The sequence below is a fragment of the Kogia breviceps genome, chromosome 12 (genome assembly GCF_026419965.1).
Source record: "Kogia breviceps isolate mKogBre1 chromosome 12, mKogBre1 haplotype 1, whole genome shotgun sequence".
Lineage (NCBI taxonomy): Eukaryota > Metazoa > Chordata > Mammalia > Artiodactyla > Physeteridae > Kogia > Kogia breviceps.
The window spans coordinates 83,704,596-83,719,187 of record NC_081321.1 but is presented as its reverse complement, the minus strand read 5'-3'; the positions used below and the strand labels follow the sequence as shown (position 1 = coordinate 83,719,187).

Below are 14,592 nucleotides of genomic sequence, written 5' to 3'. Positions count from 1 at the left end.
TAGAGGCATCATTAAACTACAGTAATCAATAGCATAGTGTGATATTGGCATAAGAGTAGGTATAGATCAATGGAACAGAATAGAGAGTCCAAAACCAGACTTACACTTGTATGGTTGATTATTTTTTTTTTTTTTTTTTTTTTTTTTTTTAAATTTTTTATTTATTTATTTATTTTTGGCTGTGTTGGGTCTTCGTTTCTGTGCTAGGGCTTTCTCCAGTGTGGCAAGCGGGGGCCACTCTTCATCGCGGTGCGCAGGCCTCTCACTATCGCGGCCTCTCTTGTTGAGGAGCACAGGCTCCAGACGCGCAGGCTCAGCGGCCACGGCTCACGGGCCCAGCCGCTCCGCGGCACGTGGGATCCTCCCGGACCAGGGCTCGAACCCATGTCCCCTGCATCGGCAGGCGGACACTCAACCACTGCGCCACCAGGGAAGCCCGATTATTTTTTTTTTAATGAAGCTGGAACAATTTGATATCCAGATGGGAAAAAAGTGAATCCTGATCTTTGTCTCATAACATATACAGAAATTAGTTGATTAGTTGATTCAAAGACTTGAAGAGGTAAAACTATAAAACTTCAATAAGAAAGCATAAGAGAAAAATTTAATGCCCTTGTGTTAGGCAAAACAAATTTTTTTTTTTTTTTGGCTGTGCTGTGTGGCATGCGGGATCTTCCCTAACCAGGGATCAAACCCACACCCTCTGCAGTGGAAGCACGGAGTCTTAACCACTGAACCACAAGGGAAGTCCCAAAATTTCTAAAATAGGACACAAAACACACAAAACCTAAAAGAATAAGAATTGATAAATTGAACTTCATCAAAATTTAAACCTTGGCTCTTCAAACAGTCCCATGAAGAAAATTAAAAGCCAAGCCACAAACTGGGAGAATGTATATGCAAAACTTGTTTCTGATAAAAGTCTTGTAGCTAGAACATTAAAAAATTCTAAAAGTCAACAATAGGACTAAAATCCAAGTTTAAAAAGCGGACAAAATTTTTGAACACACGTTTCACTAAAGAAAATATATGAACGATAAACCTGAACTCATGCTCATCAGCATCACTGTCATTGGAGAAATGCAAATTAAAAACCACAATGAGCTACATCTACACGTATACTAGAATGGCTATAATTTAAAAGATTGAAAATTACCAAATGTTAGCAAGGATATGCGGCAATCGGAACTCTCATACATTGCTGATGGGAATGTAAAATGGTATAGCCATTTGGAAAGTAATTTGTTAGTTTCTTATAAAGTTGAACATGCACCTCCTGTTATGATCCAACCATTCCACTCCTAGATATTTGCCTGACAGAAATGAGAACATGTTGACACAAACACTTGTATGAAAATGATCATTGCAGCTTTATTCATAATAGCCCCAAATTGGAAATAACCCAAATTTCTATCACTCATGAATGAATAAACAAATTGCTGTAGAGCCATCCAGTGGAATTTTACTCAGGAGAAAAAGGAACAAATTATTGATACACACACGTTCACCATGGATAAATCTCAAAAGCTTTATGCTAAGTGAAAGAATCCAGACACCAAAACTACAAACTTTAAGATTCAATTTATATGAAATTCCAGAACAGGCAAAACGACAGTGTCAGAGTCCAGATCAAAAACTGTCTAGGGTTGGGGAGACTGGGCGAAGGGACTGGCTGCAAAGGAGCACAAGGAAAATTTGAGGGGAGGGGGATTATGGAAATGTTCTATATTGTGATTGTGGTGATGGTTACATAACTGTATACATTTGAACCAATAATAATCAGAAGATATAATGAACAACTTTATGTCCATAATTTAAAATTTATATGAAATGGGCAAATTCTTTGAATAGCACAACTTACTGAGGTGACATCAATAGGAGGGTTTTTCTAAACTAAGTACATTTGTGAAAAAGAAGCTAATACTGGCAAACAAACCAGCGTCATACATGTCAGAAGTGTGAAGAGGGTACAATTAGGACTTTTTTTGTTGTTGCTGTTTTGTTTGTTTTGAGCTAATATGTTGAAACCATATTTATCCCTCCATTTTTTTTCATTTTTGTTTTTTTGGCCACACTGCACAGCTTGTGGGATCTCAGTTCCCTGACCAGGGATTGAACCCAGGCCATGGCAGTGAAAGTGCCGTATCCTACACACTAGACCACTAGGGAACTCCCTATCCCTCCATTTTCTTAGGAACTTTATCAATGAATACTATATCACTTTCAGAAAAAATTCAGCTATATTTCTATATTTGTTTACCACAAACCTGGAGACATGTATGGTTCAAATTAACTACAAAAGCAAAAAAAAAATTAATTATAAAAGCACAAAAGAAAAACAAATGATTAAATATATTAAGGACATATATAACTCAGTGTGAAAATAAGTATATACCCAAGATATTTTAAAATTATGATAGGAAGAACAGTCTCAAAGAATTTTTTTTCTTTCATCCTGTCTTTGCAATTCCCAGTTTGGCTTTGGTAGAAAATCAAATCTTACTTAATATGTCTTTATGAACATCTGGTAGTGGGTAACAGAGAAAGGCAGGTCTCTGGACTGAATTTTTGCTTCCTTTAAACAGAAACCTATTAAAGAAATTATACCTCCCCTATTTTTCTTATGCTTAAAAAAAGATAAAGCTAAAATTGAATCTGTGAATTATTGACCTTGCTTCTGTGTATCTGCACTCATTCAAAGTCATTAACATACTACATTTCCTCCTGTATGTCTTCTCATCTATTTTTGCTCTTTCTTTTTTCTCAACTTAAGAAATCAAGAAAAATCATTAAGAGCTCAGACTTTAAAAAAAAAAAAATTATTTATTTTTGGCTGCATTGGGTCTTTGTTTCTCTGTGCGGGCTTTCTCTAGTTGCGGTGAGTGGGGGCTGCTCTTCGTTGAGGTGCGCGTGCTTCTCATTGCGGTGGCTTCTCTGGTTGTGGAGCAAGGGCTCTAGGCGAGCGGGCTTCAGTGGTTGTGGCACATGGGCTTAGTTGCTCCGCGGCATGTGGGATCTTTGCAGACCAGGGCTTGAACGCGTGTCCCCTGCATTGGCAGGCGGATTCTCATCCACTGCGCCACCAGGGAAGTCCAGAGCTCAGACCCTTAAGGTTGGGGACAGACTCCTTGGGTTGAAATCCTCGCTCTGCCATTTTCCAAAGTCAATTTTTCCTATGCCTAATATGAATAACAATAACAATGACAACATCACTGACATTATTTATTATATGGCCCAGAGGGGTTAAGTAACTTGGCCAAGGTCACATAGCACTATCTACCTGGAAAAAGCCTCACCTTTATGGAAATACTATGCAGAGGCAAATTAATCCAGACCCTCCCATTCAAATCCGGGAAAGCAAAATTACATTCAACCCACCAGTGTTGATTGTATGTGTAGAAACAGGACAAGACTTCTGCCCTTTGGACCCTGACAGTCTCAAGAGGAGGTGAATGAGGAAACAGTCCAACTAGTTATGCATGAGAAAGAGACACAGGAAAAAAGTTCGGGGAGCTTAGTTTTAAGCATGGATGTGGGGTGAGGGCCTGGAATGAATCAGGAAAAGCCACAAAGAGGAGGAATATTGGAAAGGCAGCCTTAAAACACACTCTTCAGAATCATTTTGAACCAACGGACTCTGCCAACGTCTGCTAACACAATTTTTGTAGCAGCCCTTCCAAAGTGGGTTGGTAAAGCTAGTCTGGTGTACATAGGGTGACCAGCTGTCCCTGTTTGCCTGGGACTGAAGGGTCTCCCAGGATGTGGGACTTTCAATTTTGAAACTGAAGGGTCAAAGCAACCCTGGGCAAACTGGAAGAGTTAGTCGCTGCTGCAGAAGTAAACTATAACAATGCTTGCTAACATCTGTTGATTACTTGTAATGTGTTAGATGCACACTGTTCTAGGAATTTTCCACATGTTTGCTCATTTAATTCTCCCAATAACCTCACCCCCATTTGAATACTATCATTAGCTCCATTATGTAATGAAGGAAATCAAGGCACACAAATTCTCAAGGTCATGCTTCCGGGAAATGTTGGAACCAAACCCAGACATTGCCCTGCTAGGGTTGACCTTTTCCACCATTGTTCTATTCTGGGCAAACATCAAAATAGCCAGCTGCTGAGGATCTTGGATCCCCCAGGAAAATGGGAAGGGTCAGACCTGAGAACCAAAGCATTAAAAATGTCTTTTAGTTTGATCCCAGCATTTCTAGACTCCCAAATCCATGACTCTCTAGGGCAAAATTCCTCCTGCAATGGATGAAGTTCTAGGTCCTTAGGACAGTTTGCAATGGGTTCTTACTTGTTCCCAGGCAACTATGGTTTAAATGGGACTCAATTTCAACACTGCTTAGCTAATATTTTTATCTCTTTTAAAAAATTATCATTAGTTGAGAATGTACTATGCATCTGGCATTGTTCTGAGCACCTTGCCTATGTTAAATCATTTAATCCTTATTTCTTGTATTAGTCATATACATGCCTGCAGAAGAAGAGAAATTTGAAAGTTAGCTTTTCATCCTCTTTCAAAATCGGTGATGGCTAGTTGGATAAAATAAGTCCATGGGGAATGGAACATATATTGATGCTTCAATTTCTCCTAGTATATAAGTGATTTTGTTTTCTCACAACTAATCACTGCTTTTGCAATATTCTGATTTATAACCTATCTGTGTCCCTTTTAAACACAATTTCATTCTCCCAAAGGTCTTCTATGGAAGTGTTCTTGGTGATTTAGAAACTTGTGATCTTGGTGTAAAGGAGCTTTGGAAATGTTGTTGATTGTTTGCTTGTTCTTAAAGTTTTTATCAGGCAGTTTATATGCCCCCCATGCTTTAGGGGAGAATGAGAAACCACCAGCATCTGTGGTCTTTGTTGAAAGATTGACTTAGAGCACTAATGCTCTGAGGGAGAATGGATTTGAATGGAAGGGGCATTTTTTCCTAATTCTCAACCATCCACCAGATCCTTGGATTTCTGTTGCCAGAATGCCCTGACTTTCAAATGGGATTTCCATTTCTCCTCAATTTTTATGTGGCCATAGGACAAACAGTCAAAAAAATTCAGGTCCCCTGCCAACCACCTCAGTCAGAAACTTCATTTTTTTTCCTCCTTCAAAACTTCTAAGGAGGGAGAAACCATAACTTTCCTTGGAAAATCAAGCCCAGTGAATCAAAAACCTTTATGGTAAGGGAAGGCAGTCACAGCTTGGATTCTACCAGTCAATATCATCAACAGTAAATTATATTTATAGCATTCTGTACACATCCTTGCCGAAAATGTACTGTCCTGTGTCCAGAGCAGTGCCTGGCACCTACCAATAAATGCTTCTTTTTTAAAAACTTTGTATTTTAAAATAATTTTAAACTTTAAAGAGCTTCAAGAATAGTACAGCTTCAGCAATTGTTAATGATTTGCTACATTTGCTTATCTTTCTATTTTTTATCTATACATAAATTTTTAATGAATCCACAAACATCATGCTCTCTTATGTCTAAATAGTTCAGTATCTATGTCCTTTAAACAAGGACACTCTGATATAGCTGTGAAATAACAGAAAACATATATTGGTCTCTGCCCCCAGTTCCTGATACAGAGCCAACTTTTGTAAATTCCTAAGTGATGAGAGAGGGCACTAGGCACATCTTTTGTTCTACTGAGGTGACTCTGGGTGGGCTCCCGGATGGCTCCTAGACGCAGGCTGGTCACAAGAAAGACCAAGCCGCGATTAGAAGCTTGGAATTTTCAGCCGCACTCTCCATCCTGCAGAAAAAGGAGAGGGATTAGAAACGAAGTTAATAATTGATCATGCCTCCGGGAGGAAGCCTCCATAAAATCCCAACAGCGGGACTTCCCTGGTGGTCCAGTGGTTAAGAATCCGCCTTCCAAGGCAGGGTATGCAGGTTCGATCCCTGGGGGACCTAAGATCCCACATGCCGCAGGGCAACTAAGTCCATGTGCTGCAACTACTGAGCCGTGCCACAGCTAGAGAGAAGCCTGCACACCACAATGAAAGATCCCGTGTGCTGCAGCTAAGACCCAACACAGACAAAAATAAATAAATAAATGATATATTTTTTAAAGTAAAAAAAAAAAATCCCAATAGTGTGGGGTTTGGAGAGCTTCCACGTAGGTGAACTCATCCACACTGGGAGGGTGACGCACCCCAACTCCATGGGGCCAGTAGCTCCCACATTCAGGATCCTCCCGGAGCTTTGTTCTATGTTCTTCATTTGGCTGTTCATCTTTATCCATTATCATATCCTTTAATAAACTAATAAACACAAGTAATTTTTCCCTGAGTTCTATGAGCCACTCTTGCAAATTAATTGAACCCAAGGAGGGGGTCATTGGGACCTCCCAGCTACAGCCAGTTGGTCAGAAGTACAGATGGTAAGCTGGGCTTGCAACTGGTGTCCGGAGTGAGTATGTCAGGTCAGGGCGTGGGGGGCAGTCTTGTGGAACTGCACCCTTAACCTGTGGAATCTGATGTTACCTCCAGATAAACAGTTTCAGAATTGAGTTAAATTACAGGACACCCAGCTGGTGTCACAGAGAATTGCTTGGTGTGGGGGAAAAAAATCTCTTGGTGACCAGAAGCATCAGAAGTGAAGTGTTTTTTGTGAGTAGTAAAGGAGACTCACAGGGAAGAAACACACAGGTGGAAAACTTAGTTTTTTCCTTTTTAATAACCATGGTGTAATTATAAGGTTTGGGAAATGTATTATAGCTGTAATACTCACCTAACATATTGTTTATATTAGAATTTCATCAATTGCCCCCGGAATATCTTATAGCAATTTTGACCCCCTCTTCCAGGATCCAATTCAAGATCACACATTGCACTTTGTGGTTGTTCTCCTTAGTCCTCTGTTAACTTAAAACGATACAACGGCCAGTTATTTTACCAGCAAAATGAGTTTATTCAGGAACAACAAAGAATTGCAATTCTGGACATGCATCTGTGGTGAACCCACATACAAGTTAGGTAAAGCAAAGAAGGGGAAGCTATTTTGTAGAGGAGAAGGGGAAGTTGGGAGGGGCTTTTATAAACAACATGTTCACTGGAAGAAACTGGGAGTTAGAAGTATAGTGGCTTTTCATTGGCTGAGTTATGATAGTCTCTCATTGGCTGAGCTCTTGCCAGGCAACGAGAAAATCTTTCTTCCTTCTGCTGGTGGTAGTAAAGTAGTCACTTCCTGACAGAGATGTAAGTTGTGTCTCTTCCTATTGGAATCTGTATTGATGTGGAGTGGTACGTGCAAGAGACGTCCCCCTTCTGGTCGCCTGACTCCATTTTAGTGAGAATTCTCTTTAGTTTTCATAGCTTTTATTTACTTATTTATTTATTTAAATTTATTTTATTTATTTGGCTGCATTGCGTCTTCGTTGCTGTGTGCAGGATTTCTCTAGCTGTGGCGAGCGGGGGCTACTCTTCATTGCAGTGCACACGTTTCTCATCGCGGTGGCTTCTCTTGTTGCGGAGCACGGGCTCTAGGCGCACGGGCTTCAGTAGTTGTGGTACGCAGGCTCAGTAGTTGTGGCTTGCGGGCTCTAGAGCACAGGCTCAGTAGTTGTGGCACACGGGCTTAGTTGCCCCGCGGCATGTGGGGTCTTCCTGGAGCAGGGCTCAAAACCGTGTCCCTTGCATTGGCAGGCCGATAGTTAACCACTGTGCCACCAGGGAAGTCCCCTTTCATAGCTTTTAAATCTGCAGAAATTCCTCAGATTTTCTTTGTCCTTCATGGCATTGACATTTTGAAGGCCAATTGTTTCATAGACTGTCCCTTAATTTGGTTTCCTCACAATTAGATTCAGATCATGCACTTTGGGCAGAAATGCTACACATATTGTGTTCTCAGTGTGTCCTATCAGGATGCAAATGACCTCAGTTTTCTCCACTATTGGCAATATTAACAATACATGCTTCTTGAGTACGTAAATTGAGGACACATAATCATATACATGGATTTTATAATTCTTTCTTATCCTCTATTTGTATTATTATTATTATTATTATTATTATTTTTTGCGGTACGCGGGCCTCTCACTGTTGTGGCCTCTCCCGTTGCAGAGCACAGGCTCCGGATGCACAGGCTCAGCGGCCATGGCTCACGGGCCCAGCCGCTCTGCTGCATGTGGGATCTTCCCGGACCGGGGCACGAACCCGTGTGCCCTGCATAAGCAGGCGGATTCTCAACCGCTGCGCCACCAGGGAAGCCCCTCTATTTGTATTATTAAAAACCATTCTGGGGCTTCCCTGGTGGCGCAGTGGTTGAGAATCCGCCTGCCGATGCAGGGGATACGGGTTCGTGCCCCGGTCCGGGAAGATCCCACATGCCGCGGAGCGGCTGAGCCCGTGAGCCATGGCCGCTGGGCCTGCGCGTCCGGAGCCTGTGCTCCGCAACGGGAGAGGCCACAACAGAGAGAGGCCCGCATACCGCAAAAAAAAAAAAAAAAAAAAAAAAAAAAAAAAAAAAAAAAAAAACCATTCTGTTCTTCAAAATCTTACTCTGGTGAATCCCATAGGTGGGATTTAGTCAGAGTGGCTGAGAGCACAGGCTTCAGTACCTGACACATTGGTTCAAATCCCTGATTCCACTTAGCAATCGTGACCTTGAACAAATAGACCCCTTAGTTTCCTCATTTGGAAACTGATAATGAGAGTGTATGCAGTTTGTTCATCTGTAATGAGGATTCAAGGAAGCAGTAAATGTAATAAAGCACTTAGCTCTTGGCTTGGCACAAAATACGTGCTCAAAAAAATTAGTAATTGTTATTATTTTAATTAACCCATACAATGGCAAGCGGAGACAGCTAGCTCTCCCTAAAAACTTCTTGACTTCTTTTGCCATTGGGAAGGGGCCATGTGATCAATTCTGGCCACAGGACTGTAGGTAAAAGTGCCATGTGCCACTTCTGGGCTGAGGACCTTACAAGCTGGTGCTCTTCCCCTGCCACAGTGACCTTGAAGGCTGCATGTTCCAGATGGAGTAGCTACAAGGTGGAGATAGGCTGCCTATTTAAATTGGTGTGGGAAAAAAACCTCTTGGTGACCAGAAGTGTCCTAAGTGTTGTGTGAATAGTAAAGGAGACTCACAGGGAAGAAACACATAGGTGGAAAACTGAATTTAAATAAATAAGAAGTAAGCCTGTATAACTGATTCACTTTGTTGTAAAGGAGAAACTAACACACTATTGTAAAACAGTTATACTCAAATAAAGATGTTAAAAATAAATAAATAAAAGTGGTTAAGATGGTAAAAAAAAAAAAAAGTAAATCTTTCTGTCTTAAGCCATGGATGTTATATTTTACTATAGTAGAATCTAACATTTCCTTGATTAAAGTAGCATGTCCACATAATGTGTAAACAACGATTTGATAATTATGCAAAAGACTAAAATATACTGTTGATTCTATCTTTAATGAAAGTTAATTCTGTGTTTTTACTGATACTCATTCAACAAATATTTCTTGAGCACTAACTGCATGCCTGATTGTCCTGGCCAGTGGCAAGCAAAACCAGGCAGAGTTCCTGTATTCATGAAGGTAATAGTCTAGTCAGGGAGACAGGCCATAATCAAACAATGGCACAGGCAAATGCAGAAGTGTAACCAGTCTTAGGCTATGAAGAAGGGAGAGGACCACAGTGCTATGAAAGTCTGAAAGTGAGAAATAGATCTACCACTAGCAATGGGATCTTGGGAAACTTGGCTTAATAGCCTAGTAGTTTCCCTGTAAAATGGGTACATTGGCCTAACTGATCCTGAAGGTCCCTTCCAGCTCTCATAGTCCATATTTTTGTGTGGATTCCTCTTTTTTCCTTGTTTGTGTGAGCATTTTTTAATTGAAAAAAAAAAACTAATTTAGCAGAAACATTGGCTAGCACATGAGGCAATGTGACTTCTTTTCTTACTGCTAATTTAAATCCAGTAGTGTTAGTCAGCCTCCCTCAATGTTTTTGCTGAAACTTTGGAATAATGCTTACCAATTATCTTCAGGGGAACTTTGTGAGATATGAGTAAGCAAGTTTCATTGAGTGACAAAGGCAGGAGGCTTACATCCATTTAGCAAAGATGACCCTCTCCAGGGGTAGAATTTGAAAAACCCCTGAAGAAATCTGAGGGTGGTGGAAATATTTCCCCCTCCAGCTACCTGAATTCCCATATTATTTGTAACTTCAGAAAATCCTAGAACAACAATGAAAGTTTTTACTTGAGAACAACACTGTTCTTTTTTTCTAATGCTTCAGTGTGAATGTCTTATGGTAGCTGGAAGTCACTGAGGGATAAGGAAGGGAAAGAACTCAGAAAGATCTGGAGCCTGAGGGACGTGGCCAGAAAATGCAGATGTGAGTCTGTGTGAAGAGGTATTGTGCTCTAGGAAGGCCCTGGCTGCCAGGCTGAAGAGACCACCCACAATGAAGGATCCAGGGATATAACAACTCTACCTCACAATGTTGCCAAGGGCCAACAATGAGTACCTGGCATGTTTATTACCAAAGAAGTTCACTACCTTGTACCAAACACTATAATAATGTGAAATAGTGGTCTTATATATTCTAAAGAAAGAAACAAAGTATTTTAAGTCAGAAAAGTAAGGGTATAACCCCTCCCCCCCCCCCCCCCCCCCGTAATGACTGGAGGTCTTTGCTATGAGTTTCATAACACTTGTATACCCTAGATAGGTGTCAAAGAGGCAAACGACAAAAAAATTAGCACAAGCTTCAATTCATGTGACTTCGATTCCCACGTTGATGCCAGCGAAAAAGCCAATACATAACTGCAAAATAACTTTAAGGAAAATTACATGACTAAGCAAAGCTGGTATTAAAAGGCCAGTTCTTCTTTTTGTAAAGGACTCGAAACTTGCTAACATAATAGGAGCAGTTTTCTCATGCCCATAGAATTATTTTCACATCCCACATCTTGCCAGTTTGGTATTTCCTTCCTTTATTGCTTAAAAGATTGTCAGACATTTTGAAAGGAGAGAAGTCAATTAAAATGCATTTAGACTGTTCTTTAAAAATGCTGATAGGACAAGGCAAGTTTAAGATATCAGAAACAATAAAATATGAGGGTTTTTTTTTTTTGAGAAGGCAAGGAATTTTAACGTTCTGTATCCTTGAGGGAAAATGCTATATTTTGTTAAAAGTAAATATGTTTTTGTCATTCATTCAAGCAAAGTAATTTACTTTACTTCATATTATTGTTGAGTTGTCTCAAACATTATGTCCACATATAGCTTGTAAGTAACTCTTCCAAGGAAAAAAGAAAAAAAACCCCACATTTCTCCATGATGATACACATATCTAGGATTCTGAGGGGACTTTGGGGACCCAGTGATTTTCACAGCTTTTTCTTTTTTAATCAGTGGAACTCGTTTCTATGTTAAGACTCTCACGAGGAATGTCAATATATAAAACACATGAAAGTCGCCCTGGTGGGAGAGGGGACTGAGGACCCCAACCCAAACTCAATCCAGTATTCATTTCAAATAAACTTTGCTTCACTACTTTATCACCAGAGTCCATCAAAGTATCTGGCAGAAAGATTTGTTGAAGAAATATATTATGCTGCCTCAGTCAATATCAAATAGAGATCATCACTTATAATACATATTCGAACATTTATAAAAATAAATAAAACCTAAGTATCTATCAACAGATAAATGGATAAAAAAAGTTGTGGTATACATAAATACAATAGAATACTACTCAGCCATAAAAAAGATGGAATTTTGTCACTTGTAGCAACATGGATGGATCAGAGGGCATTATGCTAAGTGAAATAGACAGAGAAAGACAAATACTGTATCACTTATATCGCTTATATGTGGAATCTAAAAAATACAATAAACTAGTGAATATTACAAAAAAGAAGCAGACTCACAGATATAGAGAACAAAGTAGTGGTTTCCAGTGGGAAGAGAGAAGAGGGGAGGGGCAACATAGGGCTAGGGGCTTAAGAGATACAAACTATTAGGTATAAAATAAGCTACAAGGATATATTGTACAACACGGGAAATATAGCCAATATTTTATAACTATAAATGGAGTATAACCTTTAAAAATTGTGAATCACTATATTGTACACCTGTAACTTATATAATATTGTACAGCAAGTATACGTCACTAAGAGAAAAAATAAATTTAAAAATAGTGTAATAATGGAACCTATTTAGAGTATTATTTTCAATAATAGTAATCGGCCAGGTAACAGCCTTAAGATACATTTTAGTACTTGTCAAAGCAAAGTGAATTCATTTTCATTTGAGAAGTATATTTTGAGTTGGAGGGACAGAAGACTTTAATATCAATTAATATCAGTCCCGTTTGAACATCCCAGACCTGCTTCTTTCCATCTGTGGTACTTAACCTCACTTTCCTCAGCTGTAAAGGAGAACAATAACATCAATTTTGATGTCCATTAATAAAACCCCCTTTTTTCCATGTATACCAATAGGGTTCACATGAGGTTAAGGGGACTCTATAGCAGTGCCTCATCGTGTGTGCTTAGGGCATGGGAGGTAGGGAGCGGGTGGGATGACTCATCTTGAGCCAATGAATAGAGAGTCATGAAATGGATTGAGACCCAACTGGGAATATTTGGACTTTAGCTGGAGAGGGTCTACCAGTTTGCATGAAAGATTCAGGAGCTTCCTAAAAAGGCTCTTATTCCAAGGGAATTAGTTACTGGAGGAGAGAGCCAATTTTGAGTGTTGTGTGTTGTTTATCACTCAGATTTGAAGAACTTGTGCATCGTGTCAAAACCAAGAACTGGACAAGCTGTTTGGACACTAAAGTTTTAGTAGGACATGGTAGGGGAAGGAATGTCCTGGTGTTCTCTGTAGTGCCAGTGATAGTGTTACCAAATCAGGTCTGGCTGCTCGCTGCTCAAAAATCAATACAGAGAGAGAGAGAGAGACAAATGTAGGCAGAAAGGAAATTGCTTTTAGGCAGAATGCTGGCAATCTGGAGAGACGGTGGACTCAGTGTTCCCCAAAAACCATTTCCAAAGATTCTGCTCAGCCATGAAGGTTTTTAAAGGGAAAAAGGGAAGTAATCTCAGTTAATCATTGAGATAGGGGGTCAGAGTCATCGCTGTGTGCCCCCACTGTGTGCTGGCTTGTGTGAGGGCTTGTCAACTTGTGATTTTTCTTTAGATGCTATCTTGTTCACACAGTTCGTTTATGAGGTTACTGAAGGGGGAGCTAGGGAAGAGATCTGGTCATCTGTTAATCACTTGTTCTCCATTTCTACTTCTTTGATCTACAGAAAGAATCAACAGATTAAGCAAGGTATTGTGTGGATGAAAGATCTGAAAGGTGTGCCAGGGCTGGAGATGAGTAGAGCATAGGGTGCCTGGTTTAACGTTAGTGACAACACAAAATGGCCTCCTGCATCTCTTCCTGCCAAAAGCTGCTTACGCTAGCACAGTGTGAACCTCCCTGTGTGATGGCACCAAAATGTCCACCTGTATCTGTCCCCATTACTTGGAGGCTGAGATGACATATCTGTGGGCTTTGTAGGGGGGCTAAGGATCTTCTAGTCACATCTAGAAGACAGAACCTAAGAAATGCTCTTTATTAGTGTCAATCAATTTCCACCTTTGCATTTCATTTTCTTCCCCCATGCCTCCCCAGCAGAACATTTTGCCAATGTTAAAAAGAATGAGGTAAATCTATGTGTATTGATACAGAATATTCGCTAAGATATATTATTGTTAATTGTAAAAACATACAGAACAATGTAAATATTATACTTCCATTGAAAATAAAGGAATTATACATATATATGCATGGAAAATATTGGAAGGATACACAAGGCCATTTATAGTGATTAATTCTGAGAAGGTGACTGGGTGTGGAAATCTGGGGCAAGAGAGACTTTTCATTATTTACTCTTTTGTATTATTTGAATTTCTTTTTTTGGACATATCTACATATATATGTTATTACATATCACATATATGTAACTTTTTAAAAACTATGCATTGCAAAAAATAAAATTTAAATTGAAAATGACTAAGTCTGAATTTTCTCATATTGACTATTACTATCTATCCCAAATAAAATGAAAAGGACATACCATTTAGAAAATATGTAAATATTTTCAGTTTTCATATATATGAGAAATATTTTCATATATATAAAATATACATATGCAATATATATATTATATGAGAGAAATATTTTCATATATATATATGAAATATATATATATTAATAAGGAAGTTCCTTATTTGGGGTAGGCTGCTTTCTTTCCCAGAAGCAGAACACAGCAATAGTGCTTAAGAGGTCTGGTTCTGATGTCAAACAGCTTGGGATCCAATCTTAGCTCTGCCACTTACTAGCTATATGTCTTGGGTAACTTAACCTGTCTAAACTTCAATTTCATTGCCTTTAAAATGTGGGAGAATAATAGTATCTACTTTTTAGGGTTATTTATGAAGAGTGAATGAAGTAGCGCAGTTGAAGCGATTACCATACTGGCTGACCCATGGTAAGCACTTGATAAATATTATTAGAAAATGCATATGATGAAAATAAAGGGCACACAACAGTGAGGATTCATGGGAAGCCAATATT

The 14,592-nt window shown here is 39.4% G+C and overlaps 1 protein-coding gene across 6 annotated transcripts in view; it reads right to left on the bottom strand.

Annotated features, from left to right (window-relative positions):
- Positions 1 to 14,592, bottom strand: part of SPIC (Spi-C transcription factor) — a 52,871-nt gene that overhangs the window by 27,991 nt on the left and 10,288 nt on the right. Inside the window, exon 4 of one of the 6 annotated variants that reach the window (XR_010835883.1) lies at positions 1,349 to 3,179. The exons of 4 other annotated variants lie outside the window; for them this stretch is intronic. The gene's annotated coding sequence lies outside the window, so the exon portion shown is untranslated. Of the gene's footprint in view, positions 1 to 1,348; positions 3,180 to 3,210; positions 5,766 to 14,592 lie in introns of those variants that run through there. One more of the 6 variants, XR_010835884.1, reaches the window with a different exon arrangement.